At 42.4% G+C, this 14,163-nt stretch overlaps 1 protein-coding gene across 2 annotated transcripts in view; it reads left to right on the forward strand.

Moving 5' to 3' along the window:
* Positions 1-4,599: 4,599 nt before the first annotated feature.
* Hnf4g (hepatocyte nuclear factor 4 gamma) overlaps positions 4,600-14,163 on the forward strand; it is a 113,282-nt gene continuing 103,718 nt past the window's right edge. For both annotated transcript variants that reach the window (XM_069990942.1, XM_069990944.1), the window contains exon 1: positions 4,600-4,668. The gene's annotated coding sequence lies outside the window, so the exon portion shown is untranslated. The remainder of the gene's footprint in view (positions 4,669-14,163) is intronic.

Below are 14,163 nucleotides of genomic sequence, written 5' to 3' on the forward strand. Positions count from 1 at the left end.
GTTCTGCAAAGACAAACAGGTCTCACAGATAGTTGCCAAGGGCACCGAATACATCTTTGCATTACACCTTGAACTAGCTTATTCATATCACCTTGTTTTATTGCATGCACCATAAATGACTGTAAAAGTTTGCAAATCTTGCAGAGACCTTGGCAATCAATACTTCAGCAGGAAATTTACAAAGAGGAGGGTGGGGAAAAGAAGCCTGCCTACTAGTTTTTGGTGTTTTTTTTTTTTTTTTCCTTCCACAAAACCATACACTGACATTGAGAATTATTAAGTGTTCGATTTTCACAGTGTCTCACTCATATGTGGGACATACTCAGAGCAGTTTCAATTTAGATGTTCAATTTGAGATGTTAGGTTTTGCATTTTTATTAACAGGTAAAGAATTCTGGGAGTACTCCCATTGCCTTCCTTCTATAGACTTACAGTGCTGTTTCTGAGCTGATACTTCAGGGTGAAAGAAAGTCTGATTTTTATAGGGGTCAATGCTGGGCCAAGTTGCAACGCAGATCCCCCAAACCCTGCCTGAAGCATTATTGCTTACTTGGTGCCTGATCCAAAGTAGGCCAGACAAATACCTCAATGTTTGCTCCTCCTTCTCTTTCTCCTTAGGTGAAGAATGCATCAGTCAACCCCTGCCCAGGTTCATCCATCCAGTTCGAATGATTTTTTCCCCCTTCGTTTTCTAGTTCTATGAAGTTAAAATCAAGCGGTTAAAAGGGAGGCACCTCACCGAGAATCTAACAGGCTAGGGAACCAAACGGGAGGATCTGAGTGGCGGGCTGCAGTGGCTCCAGGCCCAGGGGGCAGAACTTCCAGGCAGTGACTGCACAAAAAATCTGAAGAGATGAAATGAACCCGCATCCATCTTGCCACGTGAGCGAATCTACGGTTTTATCATCTTGGCGATTTGCATTGTAGCTCTGGGCTAAGCTAGAGAGCAAAAGGATTTCACTGAAAGAAAGGGAGGCCAGCAGAAAAAAACAAAAACAAAAACTTGAGATTCCAGGCTTTCCGCGAGGCTGAAGGCTGAACCAGTCCCTACCCGCATTCTGACCCCCACCCAACATGGCCCAGCCCTTCCCCTCCTCCCTGCTTGGAATCCTGGCCTTCCATTCTGAAGCAGAAAACGTGCACCGGCCTCTAGGGAGTTGTAGAAATTCTGCAGCCGGCCTTTTTAGCGCCCCAGGGTCAGGCACAGATGTACCGGTGGAGTAGTGGGATGTGCTGAGCGCAGCTCCGGACTCTTGATTTCCCTAACTGCCCTTTACATACGAGTGGCTTTGAAGATGTCACTAGGCTTTACCTAAATCTGGAGGGGTCTGTGCGTGCGTGTGTGTGTGTGTGTGTGTGTGTGTGTGTGTGTGTGTGTGTGTGTGTGTGTGTGTGTGGAGTGCAGCACTGCACGAGCATCCCCACCCCCTTTCCTCTCCTGCCTGTAACCAGGAGCAAGGGTGGGCTGTTATCCATGTTCATTTCTCCCATGCGGGGCAGTGGCCAATACCAGCATGGGTACCACCGAGAGCGCAGCGGACAGCGTTCCCAACCCAGTCAGCCAGGGTGGCAGCGGCCACCAGCACCGCCAGGACACGAAGAGGACACTTGGCGTTCACTTATTAAGGTGGTTTATCAGTACAGGACAAAGGAGTAGAGAATTCTCCTCTGAAATGTGTAGAAGCTTAAATGAGGAAGACTTTACTGAGATTCAGGCTTCGGTCCTGACCATTCACTCTCCCCCCACCCCCACCCCCACCCGGGCTCGCGAGCTCAGTGGGAGGTTCGGATTTTATTGAATATTATCTGAACCCCAGCCTAGCCTCTGGGTGGCTCGGGAAAGAAGACAAAACCGATTACCAAAGACAAAAGGAAAAACGGACTAAACGAGATAGTATAGAAAAGTGTTTTTCGATGCTACAGTTTGAGGTGAAAACAGCAGAGGCAACAGAAATACAGGTTTGTAATTTGCCTCAATCCATCAGCTAGCGAAACACAACTTTGCATCTTCTGAGAACCTTTGCCTGAAAAAGTATCCTGATTTCTTCCTACTCATTGTTCACTCCCCACCCCCACCCCGCCGGGGGTCGCAGGAACCACTCTTCCTTGGAGTACATTTTTCATCTTCTGCAGTTTAAGCCATGGAGAATCGTAATAAATTAGTTTCAGGGACAATATAAGTGATGCTCTAAAGCTTGGACGTTTGGCACTGGTTTATGTAGTATAAAAAAAACAACAAAAAACTTCCAAGCGAACTCCTGGTACTTCCTTTGGGTTCTTAAATGAAGGCGCTTATTCATCCATCCATCCATCCATCCATCTATCCATCCATCCGTCCGTCCATCCATCCGAAGCTACTCCCCCTACCCCTCTTTTTTTTTTTTTTTTTTCTAGATTCAGGAAGATGGGCTGGTTACTTAAACTTTTCTCAAAGGGGAAGGGGTGGGGAAAGGGGGAAACAAAACCCCAACTATTGTTAAGATTCTCTGGCCAAAGCTGTACTTATTGTGCTAAAATATTTTGGACACCGGACGTGTGGTTATTTCCTGGTAGATCAGCGTTCCTATCACAGGTTAAAGGGGATTTGATCACCCCAAACCAAACGCAGCGTCATAACGGATTAACAGTGAAGTAAACAGAGACATTTGGAATTAAATATTATTTCCTTACTGGGAAAGAGGGAAGCCAGATGCCATTAATCCTGTGCGTGAGGATGAGGATTCCTGTCTTGTGATTTTTACCTTCACTCTTTTATTGGAAATTATATATAATACAGAAACATGTTATTTATATATATATAATTATATGTACATATTTGCATTTCACCAAATAGTTCGATAACTTTCCTAGCTATCCAAATATCTGAAAATATATATTCAAAAGGAATGTGCACAGGTGATCTGTAAATACCTCCTCCGAGGGAGATTTGCATAACAAATGCAACCCGTTAATTGCAACTCTTTTTGCCTCTACAGTCTGGCTGGCTTCCTGAAGCCAATGAGGACAGAGGCCTCTTTTCTTGACAGGGTTTTCCGATCCTTTACTCATTTAATGAGTATCCAAAGAATTGTGTTTAACTGAGAAGCTCGATTTAAAGAAAAATAATATCTGATCTCTCTCCTTTGTTCTGATTTCTAAAACAGCTAACTACTTGTTTTTTAAAGGAACCTTTCAGCAACATGTTTGGAAGGAGAAAACTGAGAAAGTTTAGTAAACCTGATCTAAAAAGAAAAGAAAAAAAACATACACACAAAACAAACAACACCTGTCGTTAGATCTCCCTGGCATTGTTATTACAGTCTTAAAATAACAATCCCCCAAAATAAAAACCCTTACGGATTAAGTAACTATTTGTCTCAGGAGCTTAATTACTTGTTGGACCTGAAGTCACTCATTCCAGAAATCTCAGAGTTAACTTGCTGAGCCATTAAATATATATATTATATATATATACTCTATTATTCCTGCCTAACAAATGAGGAGCCAACATCATTTTAGTTGTTTGTTTTTTGAATAGAGGAAGAAGGTTCTGGAAGGCGCCCAGGGTGTAGGAGAAAGGGAAGTTTTCCATCAGATACATATGTAAAAAGGCACTTAATGACTAAAACCGCAGGTAGCTCGGGCGGCCCAGAATAGAAAACTAGTCCCCAGGCTCCCAGAATTCCAGCAGCGCTAAGGTGGTCTCTAGCCTGGAGGAAGAACTTCACCTCCGGGTTGGAGGAGGAGGGGTGGGGGTTTACGAGAGAGATTGGCAGTCCCTGAGTGGTGTGCCCCCAGGACCCATTTAATTCCCTTTAAAGACACTTCCGCCCTTTGCTGGACCTCATTGGCTCCGAGTCAGATCTGCACTCAGGAGTCTGCAGGCTTCTCCCTGAAGCACTTCCCCAGCCAGGGTGGACACAGCCCGGGACGGGGCGTGACCCGCTGTGGGCCAGGGGAATGGTACCCGCGCGGCGGGAAGTGCGCGGTCAGGGGCCTCCGGCTGCGGGCGCTCCGCCTGGCCCGGGTTCCTTAGATGCGGGAGGCAGGGAACCATCGTGGCTGGCTCCGAACCACCCGGTCGCAGTGCGCCTCGGGCGCCCCGAGCCTTGGAAATTGGCCACGGGGTGGCATCGCGCAGCTCCCTGAGATCCACGGGGCGGTGCGAGTCGGCCGGGGTTTGGGGCTCGCTGTCCCGCCCGCCGGCCGCCCCGGGGCCCGAAGAACGGGGAAATAAATGCGGGCTGCGCGCTGCTTTCAGTTTTCATTGAAGCTGCTGGTTACTGTTTAACATCTCCACCCACGTTTTAGTTTGTTTAGTAAATCGATCGAAAGGTGAGAGTTAGGCCGCTCCCCTGTCGCCCTTGAGCAAAGTATAATATTCTCCCAGCATATGGTCTTTAAAAAAATATCTCTGCTAGAGATCGGGCGGGCGGGGGGAGAAAAACAAACAAACAAACACCCCCCTCCAAACCCTCGGGCTCCGCTCGCAGAGCCCCACCCCACCCCCCACTTCCCACCTTCCTGGCTTTCAGGAAAAGTTCCCAGGCTCGGAAAAGTGCGGCGCGGGACGCGCTGGTAGGGTGGGGTGGGGTGCGGGGTGGGGGCTTGGGGGGGCGGCCTGCCGGGGATGCGGTGGCCGCGCAGCCGCTGACGGCGACGCGGGAGCTCCGGGACGGCTCCGCACAGGTAAGTTTCTGCGCCCCTGCCCGTGCCCGGGGCTGCACGCAGTCCACCGCCCCGCAGGGTGTCTGCTCGGCCAGGAGGAGGCCCTGTATCTCCCCAGCGGCCAGGCGGGGCAGCGCCCTCCGACCTCCCGGTAGCCCTAGGCCAGTGCTCATCCCAGATACCCCGAGGCCTCGCCTCGCCGCCAGTGGAAGGAAGTTGGGGAGGGGGGCAGGAATGGGTGGGGGTGGGTACGCAAGGGGTTCAACTCGGGAGAAAAAAAATGGAAATTGTTTGGCTGCAGGGAAAGCTTGGGGGGGGGTCGTGAGGGGGAGGGTCACGTGATCGCCAGATCTCTGGAGGTAAAGTGTTTTCTGGAGGTTTCTTCGTGGTCCAAGACCAGGCCGGGGCTCCTGAGGTCCACGACTCTTGGAGGTTTGTGGGAGAGGTAATTAAGAGGTCCCAGAGCATCACCCCACTGCCTGTACTCATCTGTTCCCATCTGCTTTTTATTAGAGACTTTGGGGGAGTGGGCGTCTGGTAGTGATGCTGTCAGGGTTGACTTGTAGATTATTTAAACCACTTTAGTGGAAGACGCATCCCATTGAAAGTGAAGATGAGGTTAAGCAACAATCATTCTGTGTCTACCGGGAATAAGCTAGCAATAGATAAGATCTTGGAAGTGAATGAGATAATTCGTACCTAATGCCTTCTGCTAAGGAAGTCAAAGCACTTCTCTCAGACATGCAAAACAATCTTACAAGTTTCTCCTGGAGAGCCTGAGCTGGAGAATACAGGAGCTCTCAACTACCAGAGCTCATTTCCCAGGACGTCCTGCCAACTAAATACCTCATTGATAGCAACATTTCCTGCTTTGGGTTCAGTGTCTTTCCTCGGAGTTTCTACTCATTTTACAAGTTTTTCCACTCTCTCCACAAGCATAATGCGTTCTTACACTGTTTTTCTTCCTCAGTTACCACTGGTGTTACATACTAACCCTGCCCCTGCATCTCAGCACATCTGTTTTCTTCTCCTCCTCTGTGCTTGATGCCTGTGTTTTAGTAGTAGGCTCTTCCCCAGTACTTGCAAAGGAAGTGGGAAGGGGAGCAGAGGGAGTAAGAAGTTGTGAATGCTGGTCATTTCTCACTTTTCAAAGTGAAGGGGAAAACTGAGAGACTTCGCATTCTAGTTAGCCTCCATTTATGGGTCTACAAATATGGAAATGTTCTTTTACTAAAGTGTGCTTATTAAGATCTCTCAGACATTCTGTTCTATAATTGTAGTCATAAGCAAATAAGACAGATTAATAGAAGGGTCACTAATTTGTTGTTTTGAATATCCATCAATGTTAGGGCTTTATAAAAATGTACAGTTGGAGTTTGGTTTGTGTCCCTCCAATGCTCCTGGCTGTAACTCAAACATTTGCTTCCTTTGTTTCAGACAATTCTCCGTCAGTGTAGGGAGAATCATTTTACAATGTACTTACCCAATGTTTGTATCTACAGCCAGTGATCCCCTGGCTAGTCAACTTGGATTTTTAAAATTTCCTCCAGATACAGTGGTGTTATGAATGTATTCACATGGGTACTGATGAAGAGTTGTTCTGAGACAAGAATTGGTGACATGCAAAGAAAGCTCACTTTAAACTTGATAGGACTGCAAAGAACATCCATAAATACCCACAGATTATGTCCCGTGATTGCATAATATTATACAAAGTGTTGCTATCTATTGTTGAAAAACTGGTTTATTCAATTTTGGAGTTTCATATTTGGAAATTATATAAAGTAGGCCTATGTCATAAATAGTATATGTTGAAAATTTTGGTTTAGAGAGGCAACTAAGTAAACTTCAAAATGCCATTTAGTTTGAACTACTACTCCCTTCGTACCATCGCCCATATACTGAATGGCTGAAGTATCTTTATTATGTACTTATAGGTAATACGATAAAGTGAGAACCTCATCCTTGCAAACATGTGGCCATTGATGGTCTGGTAGTTGTGGTTGTGATTTTGTGGTTCTTGATGCTGCTTACCGTCTGCATAAAAAAGGATCCACACTCCTACAATGAAAGCACAATTTTAAATGAGCTTTGGATTTTTTAAAACTGTCAGAGCAAACCCAACAGTGGGTGAACAATGTGAATCCCTGCAGTTACTTTCCTATTTTCCTCAGAGGAAGTTGTGTTTATACCCATGCATAGACGTAAGAAACTTTTCAAATACGACTTATTCTTACACTAAGAAAAGCTGTTTAAGAAATCAAATACACATATATAGTCAGCAAATGTTAATTAATACTTGATACATACTTGGCACTTTCCTATGCAATTTAGATGCATTTTACATTTTGAATTCTTATAGTAATAATACTCCTATACAGTCCTGCTTTTATTGTCTTACATATGGGAAAATTGAAGCAGAGGGAAATTAAACAAGTTGATTATGGTCATACATTTAACAAAGGACAGAGCTGGGGTTTCAGATGCTGGTATGTGGCTCTAGATCATGAATGTAGCTAGGCTACTAGCACCTAGACACCCTATTGCTCACATTGCAAGAGTGCCCACATGGGTAGAGAATGAAAACTGACACCTTGACAAACCACATGCCAAGGAGTGTTCTCTTGCTCTTGACTGGATATTCTCTAAGGAAGTCCCTTTTTGAGCTCACAAAATAGGTATTAGAGCTCACAGGAGCTCTAATTAGAGCTCACATGGTGGCTAGATGTTTACATATCTAGGTGCTTTTGTAAGTAACTTAGTATCATCTTACCCATTCACTGGCAATTCACTTTAAAGAGCAGATCTACTTTAGGTCTCTACTTCCTACCTTGTATTTAATACCTAGTGACTGGGTAAGGTCTGTGTGTGATAGAATTAGCTGATGTTTCTGATATCATGTTACTGTGAGTATCTTTCATTTGATCATGATGGGTTTCTGGAAAGTATATGGATAATTTAGTTTCTTCTTCTTTCCGATAGGCTTATCATTCTGAGGAACCTGACCAAGGCTGGGAATATGGCTTAGTGATAGGGTGCTGGCCTAGCATGCATGAAGCCCTAGGTTTGAAGCCTCAGTACCACATAAAAAGAAAAAGCCGAAGTGGAGCTGTGGCTCAAGTGGTAGATTGCTTTCCTTGAGCAAAAGAAGCTAAGGGACAGTGGCCAGGCCCTAAGTTAAAGCCCCAGGACTGGCAAAAAACAAACAATCCTGAGACCAGGCTTCATCATTGGATGAAAAGCTTTATATCCCTGCTCAGTTATTTACTAAATGGAGTCAAGTTACTTAGGCACATTAGCCTTTTTGAAGCCTAATTTTTTTCATTGTTGAAGCGAATTTTACTAGAATACCTATATAATAGAATGAGTGTGATGTTTAGATGCCTGTCTATGGAAACTTTAAGAACAGTGCTTGATGTACAGATATATTTTGGGTTGCTTGTTTTAATGATCGTGACATAGTACACTAAAACACAGCTTAATTTGTAGTAAGAACTTACCCTCTAGAGATTTTTTTTCATTCTTACATAACCACAGTCCCTATGACTTCAAACATCTGAAGACCCAGCCTACAAATATGAAGGATAATCAGGTAGACAACTATGTGGAGGTTTAAGCTATGTAATATAAGGAAAATCACCCCCAGTATAGTTTGGTGGCTTAGGAGGTAAGCTTTGTAATCATTATAACCTGTGTGCAACTCCCACTTCTGCCACCTGCCACTTCTGTATCTCAGAGGAAGTTATTAAATCTTTCTATGCTTTAGTTTATAAAAACCTGTAAGGTGAAACTAGTTTTTACTTTCAAAGTATATGTGGATGGACTCTTTCATCATTTAGGTTAGGGTATTTGGCTCTTCACTCTTGTTTCATATATCATAAGAAGTTTCATCAAGACCGTGTTTTTCTTCCATCTCCTTTAAAATTATTGGCTAAGGCCATCTGAACCTGGAAATTTTAATTTTTAAAATACTTTGAAACTTTGGGTAGTAATCTTTTTTGTTTTCTTTCCTTTTTCTCTTCTTCTTCTTCTTCTTCTTCTTCTTCTTCTTCTTCTTCTTCTTCTTCTTCTTCTTCTTCTTCTTCTTCTTCTTCTCCTCCTCCTCCTCCTCCTCCTCCTCCTCCTCCTCCTCCTCCTCCTCCTCTTCTTCCTCCTCCTCCTCCTCCTTCTCCTCCTTCTCCTTCTCCTTTTCCTCCTTCTCCCTTGTCCTTCTCCTTCTCCTCCTCCTCCTCCTCCTCCTCCTCCTCCTCCTCCTCCTCCTCCTCCTCCTCCTGTCCTCCTCCTCCTCCTCCTCCTCCTCCTCCTCCTCCTCCTCCTCCTCCTCCTCCTCCTCCTGTCCTCCTCCTCCTCCTCCTCCTCCTCCTCCTCCTAGTCTCCTCCTACTCCTCCTCTCCTCCCTCCTCCTCCTCCTCCTTCTTCTTCCTCCTCCTCCTCCTTCTCTTCTTCTTCTTCTTCTCTGGTCTTCTTGAACTCAGGACCTGGGTGCTGTCCCTGAGCCTCTTTGTGCTTAAGGCTAGTGCTCTACCACTTGAACCACAAGCCCACTTCCTGCTTTTTCAGAGTAGTTTATTGGAGGTAAGGGTCTCAGGGACTTTTCTGCCTGGGCTGGCTTAGAACCGTGATCCTCAGATCTCAGCCTCTTGAGTAGCTAGAATTACAAGAGTGAGCCACTGGTGTCCAGCTTGACTAATAATCTTCTAGTCATGGTTATTATGTTTTGCTTGTGGGAGGTTGTGAAATCTGTAATTAAAAAATTCTCTTTGCACTTTCTTATTTTAGATGCTGCAATGTCTAGAACTTGCAAATAAAATCATATATATTAATCTATCAAGAATTTAGTTACAAGGATTGCGCTAGGCACCTAGAAAACACATACAAATAAAGCAGTATCCCAGCCTTCAATCTACTGGGAATATAAACACAACTAGTGATCCGGAATCTAAGGCATAATTACCATAATATTGTGGAAAGCGGAAGCACAAAGGATACATTTAGCTTGAGTAACCTGGAGAGCTTTCATGGAAGAGTTAATGATTTTATGATTAGAACATGCCAAGTTGAGAAGAACCAGAAATGTGTTTGAGGAAGAGAATGAACTGGAAGGATAGGTCTTGTGAAGGGATGAAATGAAGTGAGGAAGGATCCGTGGGCTCCCGCAGTCTTGATTGTGGGTAACAGTGACTGCAGCCATGTTTGCTAGGCAGTGAAATTCATCAAAGCCCTGTAAGCAGCATGGGTTATGATATATATGAGATACATGCAGTGTGTGTATATATGCACATGAACCAGTACTGGAACTTGAACTGAGGGCCTGGGTTCTCTTCCTGAGTTTTTTTTTTGTTTTGTTTTTTTTTGCTTAAGGCTAGTACTCTACCGCTTTAGCCACAGCTCCACTTCTGGCTTTTTGGGTAGTTAATTGGAGATAAGAGTCTGCCCAGGATGGCTTCTAACCAGAATCCTTAGAACTCAGATTTTTGAGTAACTAGGATTATAGGGCATGAGGCTTGTGTTACTATGTTTTATTGTATATTTCATTAAGATTGGCAATATTTGGGGGATGGATTAAAGAGGAAGGGACAAGAGACCGGGAGAAGACGTGGTTTTCGTAGTAGTCCAGTGACATAGAAGAGCAAAAGACAGAACCTAGAGATGTATTAAAGGTCTGAAGCTAAATGTTTGACATTTAGACCATGGACAGTAAGTGAAGTACACTGGTTGAAGCCCACCCTAACCACATTTTTTCAGTTTAGATGAGGCTTTCATTTGATCATGCTCATTACTGTATAGTTTTTGACTATTATATGCCAACAAAGTAAATATATTTTGGAAGTCGATTTTTATAGTATAATGGAAGTTTGGTAATTTGAGTCAGATTTCTCAATACTTAGAACATGGCTTTTTTTATTTTTGGCTACTTTTTGATAAAGAAATCACTGTTTCCAGCCAGAACTTTTACAAGCACCAGCTAGTCTCCTTTCCTAGTCTTAGTGTCCTCAGTTCCTGAGGGAGAAAAAAAGAAATCCAGCTGTTGTCTTTCTCTTTCATTTAAAATCCTTTGTTAGTTTCTTAATGTTGAGTAACTCAAAGCCAAAGTGACTTCACATCAGTAGACCCATTGTAATATGACCCAGGATTATGACCCCACATCTCAATTCTCTCTGCTTAAGATCACTTACTTTGTTTTTCAGATATAATTATTTTAATTAATTAAATTTAATTTATTGCTCGTGTATTGGGGCTCGACCTCTGGGCCTCTTACTCTCTCTTAGCCTTTTCACTTAAGGCTGGTGCTCTACTGCTTGAATTACACCTCCACTTCAGGTGTTTTTGCTGGTTAACTGGAGATAAGAGTCTCATGGACTTTCCTGCACAGGCTGACTTTGAACAGCAGGTCTCACATCTCAGCCTCCTGACTAGCTAGGATTGGTGCTGGTGCCTAAGTCCACTTTTTACAATGGGTATTTAGTTTAAACGTCATGTGTATTTATTCATTGAATAAGAAAGTAACTGGGTCATAGAAAATGGAACTCAAACACAATAATAGAATATTTCTTCAAAGTTTTGTTTTTAGTTACTACATTTTACATTGTATAAGCTCTGACTAAGGAATGATGCTCTCCTAAATTTCTCTTCATGTCTAGTTAGGAATCCATTTCACATAATTATTATTCACCATGATAAATGTAATTGTTGAGTACTGAGAAAATATTACTAAAGTCTAATGGAAGACCCATTGAATTTTCCTGGAGAGGTTTACTTAAGAGATGATGTATGTATGAATTTGTTACTTAAATCAGGTTTATTGAGATATAATTTAAATTTGGTAAAGTTCATTTTTTATGTACACACTTCCATGAATTTTGGCCCATGGAAATTCTTAATTATCACAATGAAGATAGAAATTATTTCTTCCTTCCCATCCTTCAAATTCCTTGTACCTTTAAGCAGTCAGCCGTCTCTAGCTCTCCCAAGATAACCTCTAATCTTATCTTTGTCCCTAGTGTTGCCTTTTCCAGAATAAAAGGGAAGTAGAACCTTACAGTTTGGGCTTTTGTGTCTTGTTTTTGTTTTTAGCACAATTATTTTGAGATTCATTCATCTTATAGTTTGCCCTTTTGAGTAATAAAAAAAACATTTATGAGGAATAATTTACTTGTAACAAAGTATATATAGGGCTAGGAAGGTGCCTTAGTGGTAGAGTGCTTGCCTTGCATGCAGGAGGCTCTGGGTTTGACTACTCAGCACCAAATAAGAAGAAAAAGCCAAAGTGGTGCTGTGGCTCAAGTGGTAGAGAGCTAGCCTTGAGCTGAAGAGTGAAGGACAACACCCAGGCCCAGAATTCAGGCCCCACAGCTGGCACACGCACACACACACACACACACACACACACACAAAAGTGTTTATAAAGTATACAAGTTGAAAAAAAGTTTCAAGATTGTGAATATATCAAGACACCAAAGTTACTACAAGCTCTTTTACAGGCTTTTCCTCCTGCTCTTCCTCCTCCTGCCCTCCCAGCCCTAAGGAAGCCATTGTTGATTTTTCTATCCTTGGACCTTAGTTTGCGTTTTCTAGAACATACTCCTGGGATCATCCCATATTCATATATTCATTTGTATCTTGTTTCTTCTACTCAGTATAATTATTTTGAGATTCTTTTCTCTCTCTGTGTGTGTGTGTGTGTGTGTGTGTGTGTGTGTGTGTGTGTGTGTGAGAGAGAGAGAGAGAGAGAGAGAGAGAGAGAGAGAGAGAGGTTTTAAATAGTTTTGCTGGATAGTATCCTGTAGGTAGTTCATAATTTGTCTATTCATAATTTGTCTAATGAGCTTTTGTCTTGCTTCTCATGGCAAAACAGGTATGGACATTCTTGTACCATCTTTGTGAATATATGCTTCCATTTATATCAAATGATTGGCTAGGAGTGGAATGTCTAAGCTTTGTGGAAAACATCATCAAATTAGTTTGCAGAATACTTGTACCATTTAATATTTCTTTCAGTAGTATTAAAGAGTTCTAGTTTCTTTGTGTCCTTACCACCAATACTTGGTATGGTTAGTCTTTTGATTTTAGTTATTCTAAAGTTCTGAGATGATATGTTAGTACAATGCTTATTTACATTTCTCTAGTGATGATTAATGACACCATCTTTTCCTGGGCTTATATAACTTTCCTTTAAAACGTCCTACTCTTTAAATTGACTTGTCCTCTTAGAAGTGTGTATATGTAGTATAGACTTTGAAAATGATTTCTCCCCAGATGAATGTATTCCTATATAAAGGCTAGGATCTGAATAAGAGAAAAGGAGAGTAAAAGATTATACAATCATAAGTAGAAATAGCAAATAGGAAAATAAAGTTGGATTTATGAGGCCCCAAGATGTAGTAAAATAAGAAAAATAGTGGAATCTAAGTTTATAAAAATCAGAAGCCTGGGTATAAAGCCTTTTTGTGCCATACTATGGACATGAGACTTCTTTTGAGTACTAATAAAGGAACAGAAAGATATCAGTATTGTAACAAATATTGATGCTAGCAACTTAGCTTTACATTGTACAGAATTCTTTCACATGCACAGTCAACATTATAGATAGCTGTTTCGGGTTTGTTCCAATGTCTTTCTAGCATATATGTGTGTGTGTTTGTGTTTGTGTGTGCATTTGTGTACATTTAATTGGGTGTGAGGACAGAGTGACAGATGGATTTGTCTAGCAACACTCAGAAGGGCACTATCTCAGTAGGTCAATGCCCTACTGACACCTGGCAGATGCCCCAGTAAGCCACTTCAAGATGAAGTAAAAGTATTAGTACTTGTTAATTTTCATAGAGAAAAAAAAAAAGCATGATCAAGTTCTGTATGTTTAAAATTCCAGACCTGTACACTGTCCCTGAGCCAATTTGTGCTCAAGGCTAGTGTTTTACCACTTGAGCCACAAACCACTTCCAGCGTTTTCTGAGTAGTTTACTAGAGATAAGAGTCTCATGGTCTTTTCTGTCTGTGTTGCCTTTGAACCATCATCCTCAGATCTCAGCCTCCTGAGTAGCTAGCATTACAAGCCTGAGCCACCAGTGCCTGGGTTATTCTTAAATTTTTAACTTGAATTTGTTTTAGTTTCTCATGGGGAATTCACAGACTTATTATTTCAAGCATAGTTTTTGGTTGAGTATATTCCATTTTTATTATTCTAGGCCCTGACTTCTTCACCCATAGTACTGGCATTATTATGACTGACCTTATTATTACTGACATTGTCATGTGCTTTAAGTCAACAGTATAAACATAAGAAAAACTACATGCTCAGTTGGAAACTTTCATTTTTTTTTTCTATTCCCTCCCTTATTCCTCTTATTTTCTCTTTTTTGGAGATTCTGAAGTTCCCATTAGCTCCTTTCACTCGTATTTAACTCCTGGAGTCTTTTCACAGTAAAGAAACAAGGAAGCCAGGCAGGAAAGGTTCGTGAGACTCTTATTTCCATTTAACCACTAGAAAACCTGAAGTGGAGCTGTGGTTCAAGTGGT

The sequence above is a fragment of the Dipodomys merriami genome, unplaced genomic scaffold (assembly GCF_024711535.1).
Source record: "Dipodomys merriami isolate MVZ:Mamm:240054 unplaced genomic scaffold, mDipMer1.0.p SCAF_4, whole genome shotgun sequence".
NCBI classification, from domain to species: Eukaryota; Metazoa; Chordata; class Mammalia; order Rodentia; family Heteromyidae; genus Dipodomys; species Dipodomys merriami.